Source organism: Manis pentadactyla, chromosome 17, assembly GCF_030020395.1.
Source record: "Manis pentadactyla isolate mManPen7 chromosome 17, mManPen7.hap1, whole genome shotgun sequence".
NCBI classification, from domain to species: Eukaryota; Metazoa; Chordata; class Mammalia; order Pholidota; family Manidae; genus Manis; species Manis pentadactyla.
In genome coordinates this window covers 64164974-64181599 of record NC_080035.1, presented here as the reverse complement: position 1 = coordinate 64181599, position 16626 = coordinate 64164974, and the positions used below count along the sequence as shown (strand labels likewise).

At 46.9% G+C, this 16626-nt stretch overlaps 1 protein-coding gene across 1 annotated transcript in view; it reads left to right on the top strand.

The window, feature by feature from the left end:
* COL4A1 (collagen type IV alpha 1 chain) overlaps positions 1 to 16626 on the top strand; it is a 130629-nt gene that overhangs the window by 33057 nt on the left and 80946 nt on the right. The window lies entirely within an intron of this gene.

Sequence of the window (16626 nt, the reverse complement as noted above, 5' to 3'; positions counted from 1 at the left end):
TTTAGTCAGGAAAGTGAGGCACACCTGTGCATCCGGTAAAGTGCAGCATCTTCACCTCGCACGTTTTCCTCCTCCTTCCCCCTGTCTGGCCACCGCCCTGCCCGTCAGGAGCCTGGGGCTTCCTGTGGACGTGGGCGGCAGGAGGGCAAAGAGGGGGTTGCTCACTATTTGGCAGAGGCTTGTGTGCACAGGGAATAGAATTAATGATTCTCCCAGGATGGCAAGCCGGGCACTGAGGGCTGAGTGTGGACATGCGTGGTGTGCAACCCCTGGAAAGTCTAGTCTGTGTTCCTCCTGTGAATAAGGACCAGAGTCTGGGGCCTTTGACCTCAGAAACTAATGAACCCAGACGCAAGAGAAGTGTGGGTTGAAAGCCAGCCCCCTGCTCACACAGCATTCCTGGCTGGGGCCAGGTGGGGACGTGTCCCACTGGGAAAATCGTCGCCTCTAGAGAGCTGTCCCTGCCTGCGTGGAGAGTGCAGCTGCTCGCCAGTTACTGCCAAGCGGCATGGGGGCGGAGGGTGTCCCAGCTTTGCCTTCTGATACAACTTCTACAGATGTGCTGGCTTTGAAAAAAATCTGGCCTGTTTTTTTTTTTTTTAGAATACTAAACATTTAACTGTTTAAGTTTGGGTTTTCCTAGATTCATAGTTAGGAGTTTATTTTTACTTGGTCTTAACATAGAAAGCCTAAACTTGCATTTTTTACAGTTTGTAAAATAACCCTAATACGTGTTTGCAAGAAATGATCTTCAGTGTAATACACCATTTCAACTCAGTTTACATTTCATTAAATATGCAGTTGACAAAGCTTTTATGATTCACACAAGAGGCAAAATTCAAATTTTCATTCATTTATAAAATAACATCGATTCCACTTTTGATGATAGTGAAACTCTTATTACAAAGTGGCTCATTTCGGCGGGTTTCAGGGACGGTTGTAAGGGGCTGATGTGCTCCAGGTTGTCTTAACCATCTGCCTTGTACTTGATCCCATGAACGGCTGGTTTTCCCAGGACTTACTGATCATACATTGTCGCTCATCTGAACTTACGTTCCCTCGTTTAGGGGGACGACATTGTTCCTGGAGGTCAGAGGCCATTCTGCACTCGCCGGAGGCCTTTGACTCTCCCGGGTTGCGTGGCCCAGAGCAGAGGAGGACTTCACTGCCCTTTCTCTGGCTCCACGTTCATTGGGTGTTTTCTGCCGCAGGGACGTTCCTCAGGAGGGTTGGAAAAGGCACGGGGTGTGGCCTGCTAGGCTGCCGGCTGGAGGAGTCAGCAGTCAGGTTCATTTGACTGAAGCTCAGATTCACAGCTTAGAGCACAAAACTGGTCCTCTGTGCTCCGTGCCAGGGCGCCTTGACACCCTGAGGTCTGTGGGGTCAGAGCCCGGAGTGGGCCTTTGGGCAGGAAGTGTTGACTGACTCTTTCCAACATTTGAAATGAAGTACTGATTTTTATAACCCAGCCCTTGACAGGAAAGGCATCATGAAGGTGACAAACTCATCAGAGGGAAAATCCTTAGGACTGGGTGGAAAATGCGGAAGGTCACTAGATTAGGAGAGCTGGAAATATAACCTGGAAATTCCAGGTAGGTAATATTAATTAGTGCAGCTGAATCAGGAGACATGTGTTTCCCCTGAAAATGTATTGTTTGTTCTTTCCTCCCCATTGTATGAGCTCCAGACCCTTGGGGCTAAGTGCACCGTGTTTCCCCTTCTTAGTGCAGTAGCATGACTGTGGGACAGAAAGCATCTCAGAGGTGCTCGATCTCTGCGCAATTTTGTCCAAATAAAGACTAGAGTTCAGAGTGAGGGAGAGAGATGAGTAATACTTTAAAATCCCATACTTACGTGTGCACACACATGGAACTTCTGAAAATCGCTTTTGTTTTCTGATTTCTATACACAGGTGCCAACTGCCAACAGGATAGTTTCGTTACCACTGCGAAGTGGGGGGCAAGCACACTGGAACCCCGAACGTCCCCCACTGGAGTGGCTGGCAGCTCAGGCGTCTCCCCAGAGGCTGCTGAGAGTGAAAGTCCTGGGCCTTGGGGTCATCCACGTGCCCACCTGGGCACTGCCGCTGCCTGGTGGGGGGCGGGGGTCCCTGGGCCTGTGACCCCTGAGCGCCTGTTAGGGTCTGGTCACATTAGATGAGAATCTGTCTCTAAAGCTCCTACAGTACGTAGTAGGTGCTCAGAAATCCCTGCCTCCTTCCCTTGCTCCTCCTGTGTGGGTTTGAAGACCACACCCTCCCTTCCCTTGACCTTGGAGTTGGGCGGCTGCAGGCCAAGCACAGCAGTGATGCTCCGGCTCCGGCCACGGCCCACGTGTGTCTGAAATTCCTTGAACAGGATTCCATGTGGCCTGGCTCCCCAAATTGCTATGGCTGGAATGGGGAGCCCCTGTGCCCTGGGCAGTCTCGCAGGGGTCATTTGTGGGTCACTCCTGGACTGGCCCTCACATCCCCGTGTGCCCTGGCCTCTGCAGAGCCGAGGCTGGCCTGCCTGCTTCGTGCCGGGCCTGGGTCTGGGCGCTGGATGGAAAGAGGCAGAGACGTGTGCATTGTTAGGAAACATGCTGGCCGAGGGCCCAACACCTCTGGCAGGGGCCTTGATGCCAGCTTCATGGGCCGAGCCCCACAGGAAGCCGCACGTGGTTTTCACAGTGTCTCCCAGTGATGGCGCTCAGCCAGAGCGGGTCACTTCGTGCTGAGGCAAACCCTGGCGTGTCTAGGGATTCCTCGAGTGGTCCCCTCTGGGCAGGTTCCCCTGGGAACACGGAACAGGCGTGCTTTCTAGGCGTGACTTAAGCCGAGCCATCTGTCCCGTCGGAGCCTTCCTTCTTGGCTTATCAAAGTTGGGCCTCACATACATGGTGAGGAATTTGGGGAAACACCGGATTTAAAGTTTAGGGAGTTCTTGGCCTGCAGGGGAACCGAGGAAGAACTCCTGGGGCTTTCTTTCCCTAAACATAAGGCAAGGTAGCCAGAACATTGTCAAAACTCAGCCAGCCAAAAGCTGGTAGGTGGAAAGGGAGCAAACATCAAAAACTTCTTCTGGAGAATCCAAAGCTAGAAGCCAACAGCAGTGAATTTGGCTGTCAAGACCTAGTGGAGGCAAACCGCGTGTAGGGGGACACAATGGCGTGGGGGGGCTCATGCACTGCCGGGGTTGTCTGTGGTCCGCAGGGGGCCCCGTCCCTGGGAGGCGGCTCGCCTCTTGTGATAGGCGTCATTCACCAGTGGGAAGCATCGCTGGTAGGACTTTGAGGCCTTAAGGAGCTGAATTTGTGAGAAAATGTTTTCACAATATTTTAAAAATTGTGGTAAAATACATATAACATAAAATTTACTATTTCAACCATTTTTAAGCATACAGTTCAGTGGCTTAGTGGCTTAGAGTACATTCACCCTGCTGCGTGACTCACCACCATCCATGTCCAGGACTTTTTCAGTCCGCTCGAACTGCGGTTCTGCGCTCCCCACTGGGAATGCCAATACTCTGCGTCGGTGTGACAGGCATGCACTCTACACTCATCTCCAGGGAGCTCGGGAGACAGGATGCTGCCTGTCCATCTCCACAGGGATGCTCCGGTTTTATTAAACATTAACGCCAACTACTGGGGGCTGGGAAAGCCAGGGGCCCATCCTCTGAGGAGCAGATACTCGTAACATGGCTGCGGGGGGCGTGGTGTGGAAGGAGGCTCCTGGCTCCAGGGCTCAGGGTCGAGGTTCAAGGGGTTGCCTGGTGATTCTGTCACAAGGACAGTGGTGTTCAGAGTCACTGGACACAGCTGTGCATCTCATACTCAGGAAAGGTGCTGCTGGGACTGATGCCCTGGTCTGCAGCCCAGCCTGTGCAGTGCATGTCAGTGGACGGAAGTCAGCCTCTGGCTTCTGTGTCCATTAACTTAATGGACACAGAATTAAATTAGAATTTAGAATTAAATTAGAATGACTGACTTGTTTTGATTTAAAATTATAATCTTATTCACATTTTGAATACATTCTTAACAGTAAACTTGCTTTAAATTTTTTAATAAACCAAAAAATAGGGAAACAGCTCACAGATGACTGACGGTGGGTTTTCCTCTGCACGGCACAGTGGCTTTTCAGTCCAGAGATGCTCTGGCTTTGAAAGGGGGAAAGAGCATGTGTGCCAGTTTCCTGTCTAGTCAACAGAATAAAACAAAAGAGGAAAGATGAACGATTTGATTCCATTAACTTGTCGGGCTAAAATAAGATTTCTCATCACGTGTGTGGCTCCACCTAGATTTTGTAGACAAGCCTTTTAAAAAAAGCGTGATTGTTGGTGAAATACTTTCAAATGGTTAGTTTCAGATTTGCACCAAGTTTAGAATAGACATGTCGTGTCAGACTAGAGAGTGCATCATGCTGTCGGTCACCGATGCAGCCACCTAGTTAAGGTCAGTAAGCTGAAAGCAGTGTAGAATAATTAAGCTGGCCAGACAGAGGAGGAGGAAAGGATGGTTTGTTCAAAGAAAAACAAGGTCTGGAGAATATGGCCTTGAAAAGTAGCACATACAAATGAACAAGATGGAAAAAAACCCAGTTGTGTGTGGTGATACAAGCTGAGTGAAGTGCACGGCCTCACTGCAGGGCCAGGCGGGAATGACAGGGATCTCACGCAGCCTCGGCAGCCAGATGTTGGGCTGGGGATTTGACTATTACCTGCAGGTTGCTCAGTATTGCCATTAATGTGAACCAATATTTTGCCAATAGATCAGGGGTGTGTATATCCTACATGTGTTTTATTTTTGATGCTATGAGATGCATCTGTCACTGACATACTGAGCATAAAACCTAATCTTTACATTTTCAAACATATTTAATGATTTAAGGATTTGGAAAATACATATGTTGGAAACCACAGTACATCAATTTTCTTTATATGGTAAGATTACTAAAAGCTTCAGTTAAACAAAAATTGAAATCTGCAACTGAGAAGCTAGTGCTATTTATTAATTTATCATTAACATCAACTGAAAATTCCAGGCTGTATTTTTAATAGAGAGAAGGCACATGGTTGGAGTCTAAATTATTATGTTGGGTTTAGGGTATTTTTATTTGTTAGGTACTAATAAAAAGGCATCAAACTATAATCCTATTAAAACTACCAGTCTTCTGTTTCATATGCTGTTTCAAATGTGTCATGTGGTCAAGTAATCGTGCAGCCTGAATACATTTAACCCTTGAGGAAACACAGTCTGTACCATAATGCACTTGTTTTCAGTCTGTTTCAAGATGTGTTGATGCAAGACTTTGAAAGGAATTTCCAATTTATATCACTCTATCTCTTCAAAGTATATTTCTTCTAGATGTTTATGGATTGGTCACTCTATCTCTTCAAAGTATATTTCTTCTAGATGTTTATGGATTGGATTCTTGTAACCTTAAAATGAATCTCATATACATCAATCACTCCCCTTTTAATCTGTGTTATCATATATGGTAAGGGATGTGGTTACAATGGCTGTAACAGCTTTCTCTTTACTGAGACCTCATTCATCATGCCAGTTGCCACATGACAGGACCTAACACATAACAGGCCATCAATCAATCTGCATTAAGTAGGTGGAACCCTTATATTTATTCTTGGGGGTAGCCCGAGCACAGCAATAACTCAATTCCTTTTAATGGCAGAAGCAATTGGATTTGTCTGATTTCACAAGAACTCTATTTCCTGGTTGAGGTTTCTGTAGAAGTACATTGTGAATTGATTAAAAGGTGAATAAGGGGTTTCAATAATTTGCTCATCATAAGGAATATGGCATATATACACACAGAGACATATAATGTCCATATTTCTTTGTGAAAACGAGCACAAAGTTTACATACAAACAGTAGTACACTAAAAAACATAGGGTTACTCTGCAGACGTTGTGATCTATGTATGAATCGGGATACTATTGATTCTTCACATGAGGTTAGTTACCACTGAAAATCCCTTTGGTAATTCAAGAGAACAGTGACCTCGAGCAGGCGCGAGAGATTAGTGTTGGAATCTGACAACTAGAAACATGTGAAGAGAAGGCAACTCGACAGACTTGGGTCATCACCTGGCATTTTATCTGCGAGTCATGAAATGACATCAAAGCGGAGGCCATTTTTGCCACTTGTCAAATCACATATTTTAACACAAAGAAAAGCCCGTATTGATGCTCTTCACCTTCAGTTACAATATTGATAGAGAAGAAACAAAATAGTTTCCAGCTCATCATGAATTTGGTGGATTACATCATTATGATTTCATTTTCTTAAGTATTCCATTTTCTTAATGTATTGTTTGTCCAGGTTCTCCTTTTGAATAATTTTATTGGGTTTTGGTTCATTCTTTTTTTTTTTTTTTAGATAATTATTTTTTATTGAAGGGTAGTTGACACACAGTATTACATTACATTAGTTTCAGGTGTACAACATAGTGATTCAACATTTATATACATGACAATTCTAGGTACCAGCTATCACCATACCAAGCTGTTACAATATCTTGACTATATTAATTACATCCCGGTTACTTATTATTTTACCATTGGAAGTGTATACTTTTTTTTTTTTTTTGGTGAGGGCATCTCATATTTATTGATCAAATGGTTGTTAACAACAATAAAATTCTGTATAGGGGAGTCAATGCTCAATGCACAATCATTAATCCACCCCAAGCCTAATTTTCGTCAGTCTCCAATCTTCTGAGGCATAACAAACAAGTTCTTACATGGAGAACAAATTCTTACACAGTGAATAAGTTCTTACATGGTGAACAGTACAAGGGCAGTCATCACAGAAACCTTTGGTTTTGCTCATGCATTATGAACTATAAACAGTTCAAATATGAATACTCATTTGATTTTTATACTTGATTTATATGTGGAGACCACATTTCTCTCTTTATTATTATTATTTTTAATAAAATGCTGAAGTGGTAGGTAGATGCAAGATAAAGGTAGAAAACATAGTTTAGTGTTGTAAGAGAGAAATGTAGATGATCAGGTGTGTGCCTGTAGACTATGTGTTAATCCAAGCTAGACCAGGGCAATAAAACATCCACGTATGCAGAAGATTTCTCTCAGAACAGGGGGGGTGAGGTTCTAAGCCTCACCTCTGTTGATCCCCAGTTTCTCACCTGATGACCCCCCTGCGACTGTGCCTGTCTTAGGTTGTTCCTCCCTTGAGGAATCTTACCCGTCTCTGGCTAACCAGTCATCTTCCGGGGCCATACAGGGAGATGTAAAGTTGGTAAGTGAGAGGGAAGCCTTATTGTTTGAAATGGTTAGCTTTTTATTTCTTTGCATATTTATGCCCTGCAGCTTCTATGCCCAGCATTTGTCTTGAGGTATCTTTACCACTTGGAAGAATTATGATACTCGGTAAATTTGATATGAGGCACTAGTTCTATTTAAGGGTTGTAATTAGGAAGGAAGAAGAAAAGCTATAGAAGTAGCAGGCGGCAGAAAACATGGGAAGATTGAGTATTTCTTTGACATATCTTCTTGTAAAACCAGTTAGGCACCTTAGGCATTTGTGAAAACTTATCTATGATATGGTGGATATTGTCCAACTGAACTTGAACAGTCTGAGAGAAATCAGACAAATTAAAACAACCCATTCCTGGGGAATGTTCACATCCCTTATGTTCTTTTAACAGTAAATAGTCTGTAGTTGTAAGATTTTGGAGCGCTACAATCTGCACTTCTCCTAATTCTTGATTGAGTTCCAATAGTATAGATCCAGTCAAATTTCTTGTTTTACTGTATGCACAGGCCAGCTTAGATATCTCCTTCCTCATTCCCATGGCAAGTCCAGGAACTGGTGGGATGAGTGCATCTACAGCTGTAGCAGTGCGTGGATCTTTGTTGGTGGTTCATTCTTATTTAACTTCTTTTGAGAGTTGACTCAGCTCTCCACGTCCAGGGCATCTGCCTCCTATGCCAAGCCCGTTATTCCCCCTTCCAATTCTTTTGTTTGTGTTCTTGCTAGTTCCCCCTTTGAATAATCCCTTGTTCCCTCAAATTCAGAAATGATAATGGGTTGTTCTAAAAATGAAACTTTACTTAGAATTTAACATAGAAATTTGAACTCTAGAACTGGCAGTTTACAGCAAAGACACTAAAGCTCTTCAAAGAAAGAGAATGAGCTGCCTTCCAGCTCATTAAGATGTTCATCAAAACATGAAAATAGAGTTATTAAAAGCACAAATGTGGTTTTGGTTTCCAACGAGATAAACTTTACCAGAAAGCATTCGTTTTGGATCATAGTCACCCTCCACTCACTCTGGCTCAACGTGGATTTTCTTTGTTTAAAATTCACAGTAAGTGGGAGCAAAAGTTGTAGCATTTTCTAGATGTTAACTTGCTTAATATAAATGCATTGCCATTAGAAAACATTATTTTTATTCCCACAAATCTCCTAAAACCCTGTTGTATGCACAGTAGGTAATGAGAAAATAAGTATTTAATGCCTATAAATGAGAAAATAAAGAAACCAGGGCTATTTGTGTATCATTTAAATTGAAGGACCAGGGAAATGGAATGAGTTATGTTTTCCATATTTTATTTATTTTGTATTACTTTCATAATAAATTATGAATGGCTTCAGTCTGCTAAATACATTTTTTAATTTTCTTGGAAAAGGTACAGATTTGTGCAATTGTAACACGTTTTGATAGCTGTATAGGTTAACATTTGTCAGTGGATCAGACCATGTGGTTTCTGTAGGTGCTGGCACACTTAAGGGTTGGTTTTCTAAGTTCTAGGAGGAGGATTCTGTTCAGGGATACGGTGGGGAAGTGTGGTTTGGCAGCGATGCCTCTCCGCAAAGTAAACATGGGCCACTGACCTCAGAGCCCACAGTGACCTCAGAGGGATCTCCTGGCAGCATCTCGCGGCCGCAGCATAAACAGCAGAACCTGTCATTGCGGAACCGCGGCTTTGAACAGCAAACCACGGCTGCGGCCAACTTCCTCCTGTGGCTCTCGCCGGTTGTCATTCTTAACCACAGTGCTGCACTTATTTCTTAGGTGGATCCTTTGAAAGAGCCACTCAGCCTTTTGGTCCGCTCTCTGTTATCTTCCATAGAAGCCTGATGAGCTTGCCGAGCATTTTGGGTGTGGCCGTGTGCAGATTTGCACATGGCCCAGGAGCGCGCCACATAGCAATCTTTCAGATGACCTTTAGTCAAGTGCAGAGAAGACTTGCCGCCCTGTCAGGAACTGATTAACCCAGAGAGTTTGTTACATGAAATTTCTGTTTATATTTTGTTTGGGTTTCCAAACCTGGTTTTAAAGATAGAAATCAAGTAACGTTCTCCTGTGGATGGTGTCCCCAGGTGTGGTCCTCTGGGCGTGGGGGGCTGTACCCCAGCATTGAAAAGCCTGTCATTCATAAATGGTGCACATCCTCCAGATTATTTTTGAAAAATGGCTTTATAAATGAGCTTGTGTTTGAGACTGAGTACAGTTATGAGAATGATACTTTAGCTTCATTCTGGCTGGAATTAGTCTAAACATGCAGAATTTTCTAAAACATGTCCCATATCTGACAAGAAAGGTGAGCAGCTCTGACTGCCGTCACAACAGCATATTTTATAGCCTCTATGGAATGGAAGTAGTAGTAAACCGAAACAATACACGGGTTTGAGGCATAGTGCCTGGCCAGATTCTATCCTGCCAGGAAGAACATCCATCTGCCATCCTTGTTATGGAAAGTGTTGTACGTCTTCCCCATGGTGGTTGTGCGGACCTTCACCATCTGGCCGAAAGCCAGATTTTCCGCCGTGCCAGTATATGCTGCTGGCTTTAGTCCTCTGCATTGCCAGTGCTCCCCAGCCCTCCTGTCTCTGTTCCGTTTTAAGGGCTTCCTCCTTCTGGAGTGTCCGGGTTTGCCCTCCCAGGCTCCGGCCTCTCCACGGAGCACAGGCAGAGTGTGGCCGATCCCGACAAGTGTGGCTGCGGATTCTCTTCTTCCTCCTTTCCCTCTTTCTCTCTGTGTACTGTCCCAGGCCAGAATCATTTTCCTCCTTGAGCGTCTTGGAATTTTATAGCAGCAGAACATTCACCCTCCCGAGCTACTCAGTTGTGTGTGTGTTTTCTCCTTGTCCACGGTCTCCACACACCTGCAGCAGTACGTGAGCATAGAGCAACTTTACGTTTGTGTCAGTTGGACATTTCACGGGGGAGGAGGTGGAAATGAAGTTCCGGGATTGCTGCATCTGTATTATCTCTTACATTAGGATTTACATTATTTCTTGCATCAATGAATATAATCATGAATTAAATGAGGTTTGATGAATAAGGAGAATCTGAGATACGTAGTTTGACAAATAGAATAAAAATCTTCACGAGGAATTGGTGTAGTGGACATAATAGCCAACTGAGAAAATGAAAATTGGCCATATAATAAAATAAGACACATCCCTTTCTTCCCCCGCCCCCCGCTCACCTCGCCTTTCATCTGCCACTTCCCGTCACCGCTGATGGACTCGCATCCAGTGGCGCCCACTGGAAAGCCCCTGCCCCTCCCCTGACGCTGTCCTCACTGCCCTGCTTCCCAGAGGCTCAGCCCTCCGTCCCTGCCTGCACCTTCCACTGGGCCCTCCCGGCGGGCCCTGCTTCCCAGCCCCTCTCCGCCTGCACTCCACACAGCACCAGGCCTGCGTTGCCGAATGTGGGGAAGGAGCTTGTCTCCCTCAGGGCCCAAAGGCCTGTCCTTTGCAAAATGCAATAGGAGCCCCTCCGCACATTACTTCCTAACACCCCTTGGCTTCTCCAGGCCGTCGTTGTCTTCTCCTTGCACAGACACCCTGAGCTATTCAGAACCTGACCCTGGGGTCTGTCTGTCCCCCTCCTGAGGGCTCAGTGCCTCCTCTCTCTGCTCCTTGAGAGCACGGTCCAGGCCTGAGTCGTCCTTTGTCCTCAAAGTATGGGGGTGCTCAAGCACAGAGTGAGTTGGAGTCGCAGCTCGGCCAACACGTGTTCCACGGAAAAGGCGCCCGTACTGTCTGCCCTTTGGGACAGGAACATATCCAACCAGGGCAGAAGCAGCACGGAGGGATCCCATCCCAGCCTTGGCTGGAGGTGTTCGCAGACGCTGCTCATCTGGGAGAAATTAGCAATGTTTTAAAATATTTAATTGTTTCAGGAAAAAAGTGGCGTCTTGTTGCCGCTGGCTTAATTATAAACCATTTTGAACTGCATGTCGGTCGTCCTGGCAATCCTTTGCTAGTCCCTTAGGCTTTTCGTGGCTCCACTCAGTGTGCCACAGGCTTAGAGGACCCGGCCGTGGGCACTGCGGGGTAAGTGGGAGGTGGGCTGCACTGTTCCTGCCCGGGATACCGCGAGTCCTCATGCCCGCACTTGTCACCTGTCATTTCCGAGCAGGGGGCGCCTCTAGTGTTTCTAACAGCAGTCTTGGTGCGAGAACTACCTGCATAGGCCCCTCCCATCAGCTGCCCAGGAAATGGATGTAGTGGGTGCTGGACGGCTCATTTCTGATGCTTCGTTTACTTTGGCCTGTGCTGTGCCTTCCAGGTCACAAATGGAAAAGTGTCCAAAGTTCACTCAGGGCCCTTTGGTTTCAAATTTAGACCCGATCAGGAATTTTTCTGAAGGTGTAATGCAGGGAAGGCCGTGGGGTGGGGTCCTGCCTCCCTGGGTGTCAGGACCACGGGGCCATTTCTCGCTTCTGTTTCACATGCCCTTTCCTGCAGGTACATGCGCCTTTGTGACAATAATTTAAAGACAGTGTGTTAATATGATGTCGGTCAGACTGCAGTACAAGGATGTCAGAAGAAACGACGTGAGCCTGGGATGCGTGTGTGGGGTGAGAATGAGGCGTGCAGTAGAGATGGTCGGAGAGGTTCTCCCTTCATGGAAAGGCCTATGGCCACGGCCACGGCTGCCTCCCTGGGTGTCGGGACCAGGCTCTTTCGCCGGCTCCGGCGTCCCTCCCCCACTTCCTTTCTGTCTTCTCTCCTTTTATTTTCGCTCCAACCCTTGGCAACATTTCTGACCACAAGGCTATGTTGTGTTCTTCTACTCTAGGAGGATTTAATAATGATGATGGTTGTGAAGAAAGCACACAGCACTTCTGTTTTAAACATATGCTTTTGAATTACATGTTCACTTGGGGATTGCATAGGCAATAGGTTCATTTATGAGTAGGAATTAATCAAGAAGCCACGTGGTACACCCAGTTGTTAGAATTTCTTTATGTCTTCCAGGAAATTTGCTACCACTTTTAAGGCAGCAATTGTAGATTCATTTATTAGGGTCAGTTACTGGTATACAAAGGGAAGCACAGTAGTTGGGAGCTGTAGCCACAGTTCTGCAGTGAGTCAGTGATGTTGGTGTGAGGCCTTTGTGCTGAGGTCACCTGGCCAGGACTGCTAGGTTTGGTGCCGCACCTGCCTCAGGAATTTGAGTCTCTCTTATCACCTTCCCACCTTGCTCCTGTGCCCATCTCCCCCCTGGGTCTCCACACTGTCTCTCCTTCTTAGGAGAGTGCATCTCTGCTGTCACTTCCTTTTCAAAAATGTGTCTGGCTCTGTCCTGACTCCTGGTGGTGCCATCCGGTGCCCTGCCCAGGTGCTGGGGCCCCGGTGCCCTTCCATGGTGCCTTATCTCCAGTGCCTCTCCCTTTACAGCAGTGCCCCCCACCTACATGAGCCCCCCAACAGGCCAAGGCCCTGCTCCTCCCTGCCCCAGGGACCTCTCTGGAGGTGCTTGCATCCCCTGGGCAGCACGTAGGGCTCCCTCCTCTGTGTCCGTGGGACTGCTCACCTCTCTTGCGGGGGGGAGGGGGTAGGCATTGTGGTGTGATGTTTCAGGGCTTCACCCCAATTTGAACATATTCAACTCTGCATCCTTAGCACTGGGGGGCATACCTGGCCTACAGCAGGTGCATAAAAGATGTTAAAATCTGGTCACCCGTTAGGTAAAAGGTAAGTAAAAGCAGGTGCTGAGACTTGGTATGGCTCGGGGCGTGGCTCAGGCCCAGCCTGGCCCAACGTCCGCTCCTGCCCACTTGCCCTGCTGGTGGCGGGGCTCGGGGTCCAGAGCATGAAGTGCAGGTGGATGTCTGAGAGGCAGTGGGCGGACTGGGGCGTGGCGGGAGTAAACACTGGTTTGTGTCTCGGAGCTGTATGTAGAGAGGGGAAAGATGAGGACCAAAAATAGCTGCAAGAGCTCAGGCTCCAGCCCAGCCGGTGGGGCACGTTTTCCCAAAGTTGCAGGAAACTGTCCGGCATTTTGTTTGCGTGTCTGGTTGGGCACAGTTTGTTCTTCCTCAAAGTGTGGCTGGAAAGTCAGGTTGCGGCTCCGGTCGCAGTGCGTGGTGGGGCGCATCGGCGGGGACGGTTGGCTGGAGGCGGGCTGGGCAGCGCGGGATTCCGGGAATGGGGAGAGGAGCCGAGGGCTTTGCTGCTGGGAGAGCTGCCCTCCGACGTTGGGGAATTGAGTTCCCTCTGGGGCCAGGGAGTCTGTAAGGCCACGTTCACGAGGACGGTTGCTTGTTCTGGGAGAATCTTTGGGGGCAGCCCAGTAGGAGGACCTGGGGCTGGAAACTTGCCGGGATGCACTCCTCCGGTTTTTGGAGTCCTGCCTGGTTTGCCTCCTGCTGGTTTGCCCCCCCAGGCCAGAGAGGCAGCAGCCACCAGGGGAGCCGGGACACCCCGTTCCTCTCTCCAGGCTCTGTTCCCACCCATGATGGGTCCCGGCGGACACACAGCCACCAACTCGTTTCACACACAGCCTTTGGAGCCGCTGTCATGTGGCAACTAATTATAGTCACATCTGTTTGCAGCTGGACAAAGCCAGTGACCCGAGGAGAAATGCCGGGCGTCATTCCCGTCCCCCGGCCCATCCCATTCCCCAGGGGGCGCGGTTAGCATCCACCCCCATTGAGTGGGAGAAAGGGAAGGGAAGAAATGAAAATGAGTCAACAAAAATTGTACAATTTGGGAAAAGGAGAACAGAACCTTGATCACATGCTGAAGGCCGGAGTTGCGAAGCTCACACCCTCGCCTCCTCAGTGTGCTGCTGGCTGCGAGCCCTGCACGGCCACCCCCGAGGAGCAGCAGAGCCCAGCTCCCCCTTTGCTGTCCTTCCTGGGTCTGCAAGTCAGAGGCGCTGCTGTCACAAGTTCTCTGTGGTTCTCACATGTTTCATGCTTATTTGTTTTTTGCCAAGAATGTATCAACACTGGGAGTTGTTTTCAAATTAGAGCAGAGATACTTTGTAAGTTTAAGAAGTGGTAAAGATACTCTGTTTCCATGTTTCCCAGATTGAATGGGATGGAAATGTTATTTTGTTTAACTAAATTGTCCTTTCTTTTGAATTAATGATGAATTGTTTTCACATCTTTTGAATCCATCTTTCTTACATTTATCAAAACAAAATGATGATGATAAAATAATAATAAAGCAAATGCAGAAGAAAATAAATGGATTGTGGGCTCCTTGGGGATTTATCTCCTCAAGTCCATAATACCAAACATATTTTGGGAAGTTCAAAAATGCTGTGGAAATGTAAGCTTTTAAGAAATTATTACTTGGATGGCAGCATTCGGCCTAAATTTTGCTATTTTGTTAATACATTTTAGATGCTATGCACACTTTTTTGGCGGGGGTCAATTTTATTGAAGAAGAGTGTGAATCATAAGGGCACAGCTCAATACATTTTGCACAAAATGAACAGAAGCCACATCATGAACCAGAATGTATCCAGAAGCCTGGAAACCCCTTGGGGAGTCAATAAGAGCCCTGAAGCGTAGCCACTATGCAATGTCATTTTGTTTAGTTTTGAGCTTCATATAAATGGAATTACCTGGTTTGTTCTCTTGTGTCTGGCTTCTGTTCGTTCAGTATTGTCTGAGATTCATCCCTGTTGTGGCCGCCTTGGTGTGGCGGCAGAGGGCTCTGTTCTGTGTCTCCACCCCACTGTGCGTTCATCCATCCTGCTGTGTGTGGTTCAGGCTCCTGTGGGTGGTGCAATGCCTTTAAAAAATTAATTTTATTGAAAAACAACAAAGTGCAATCACCAGTTCAATGAATTTTTATGACTGAAACCCGCCACCCATGTACCCACCACCCTGATCAAGCACAGAAGGTTTCTGGTCCCAGGAAGCCCCCCCTTCCCCTGCTAGTCAAGCCCCCTGAGGTCACCACTCCTCTGACCCCTTTCTCGGGTAGGTGTTTTACCTGGTTGTGAGCTGAGCGTAGCGGCACCTCACAGGTGTGCTCTCCGGGGAAGGAGCTCTAAGGGTCTCTCCCAGGCCGTCCCCTGGGAGGGGCTCAGGTTTGCAGAACCTCGTGCAGTAGACGTGAATTTAAGACAAGAACTACCAACGATGGCATATTCTGGTTAAAGGCACAGACAGGATGAAAGCAAGGAGATAAATGTTGAAGTCCCCCCTATGTACTCTGTATTTCTTCATGATGTTTTAATATCCAAAAAGTGGGAGCTCCAGTGCTTTTTTGTTGGGGGGAAGTGGTCATCTTTTATTTAGCACACCAACATTTTTTTTTCGGTAACGAAATTGAATGAAAAGGAATAGAATTGGAAAGATCAAACTCCAGTGGCACTTGATAAGGGCAGATGTTGTTTAATTAAAATGGGTTCAGTAAGAAACATGTCTGAGGTATCTTTTGATGCAGATCTGCCCACACACCCGGAGTGGGATTGCTGGGACAGACGGCGTGAGGGCGCTCAGCTTCCGGGCGCTGCCAGACGCTTTTCCAAAGTGGTTCTTGCACTTGGGAGTCCCACGGAGGGGCGGTCTGAAAGCCTCACAGGTAGTTTCCGCCCAAGTGGTCCTCAAGACATTCCTTTGCCTGCACATATTTCTTTAGATAATTATTCAAAAGTTTCCCCGAAGAAATGCGCCCACAGAGAAGCACCCTGGAAGGGTAATATCACCACCGAGCTCCTCTGACATTTTGCACGGCATAGGGAATGTGAGAAGGAATTTGAAAGATAAGCTGTTTTGGCTTGGCAGATCTCCATGTGTCCCTATTTGGTGGGATGTGAAACACATAAAAATCGTTAAGGCGGTGATGATGCAGGTCTGTGCCCCTACCAGAGGCAGAGAGTTGAGGACCTCTCTGTCATTCCATGCACGCCTTTCCACTCGGAGGGGCCCCAGTTGCTTTAATGCTGAGAAGGGCTCCCTGTTGGTGTGCAGATCAGAGAAAGACCGGAAATAGGCTTCATTTCAAATTAAAGTCATTGACCTCCATCATCCGCCTTCCTTTTTTGGCACTAGTACTGCGTATCGTAAATCTTTGGGAATTTTTAGAACCTAACATACTTGATAGCATCAGGGTTGATGGTTGGACTCTCTGGAAATCTTTAATTGTGGCATGAAGGAAAATTTGAGTAATACCATTTTGTCATGTCCTGGGAGGTATAAAGAGACTTGCAAAGAATATAGAAGATCCTTGACTTAGGTCCACTCTGTCATACCTTTTGTTTTTCCCTTCAGACTGTGTTATCTGTGTTTATAGTTGACCCCTGCTCAAGTTGTGTAAGCACATGTGTGCTGACACACTTCTTTGAGAACTGATGAGTGTTTTGTTTCGAGTTCTTCTGATTCACTTCATCTTCCATT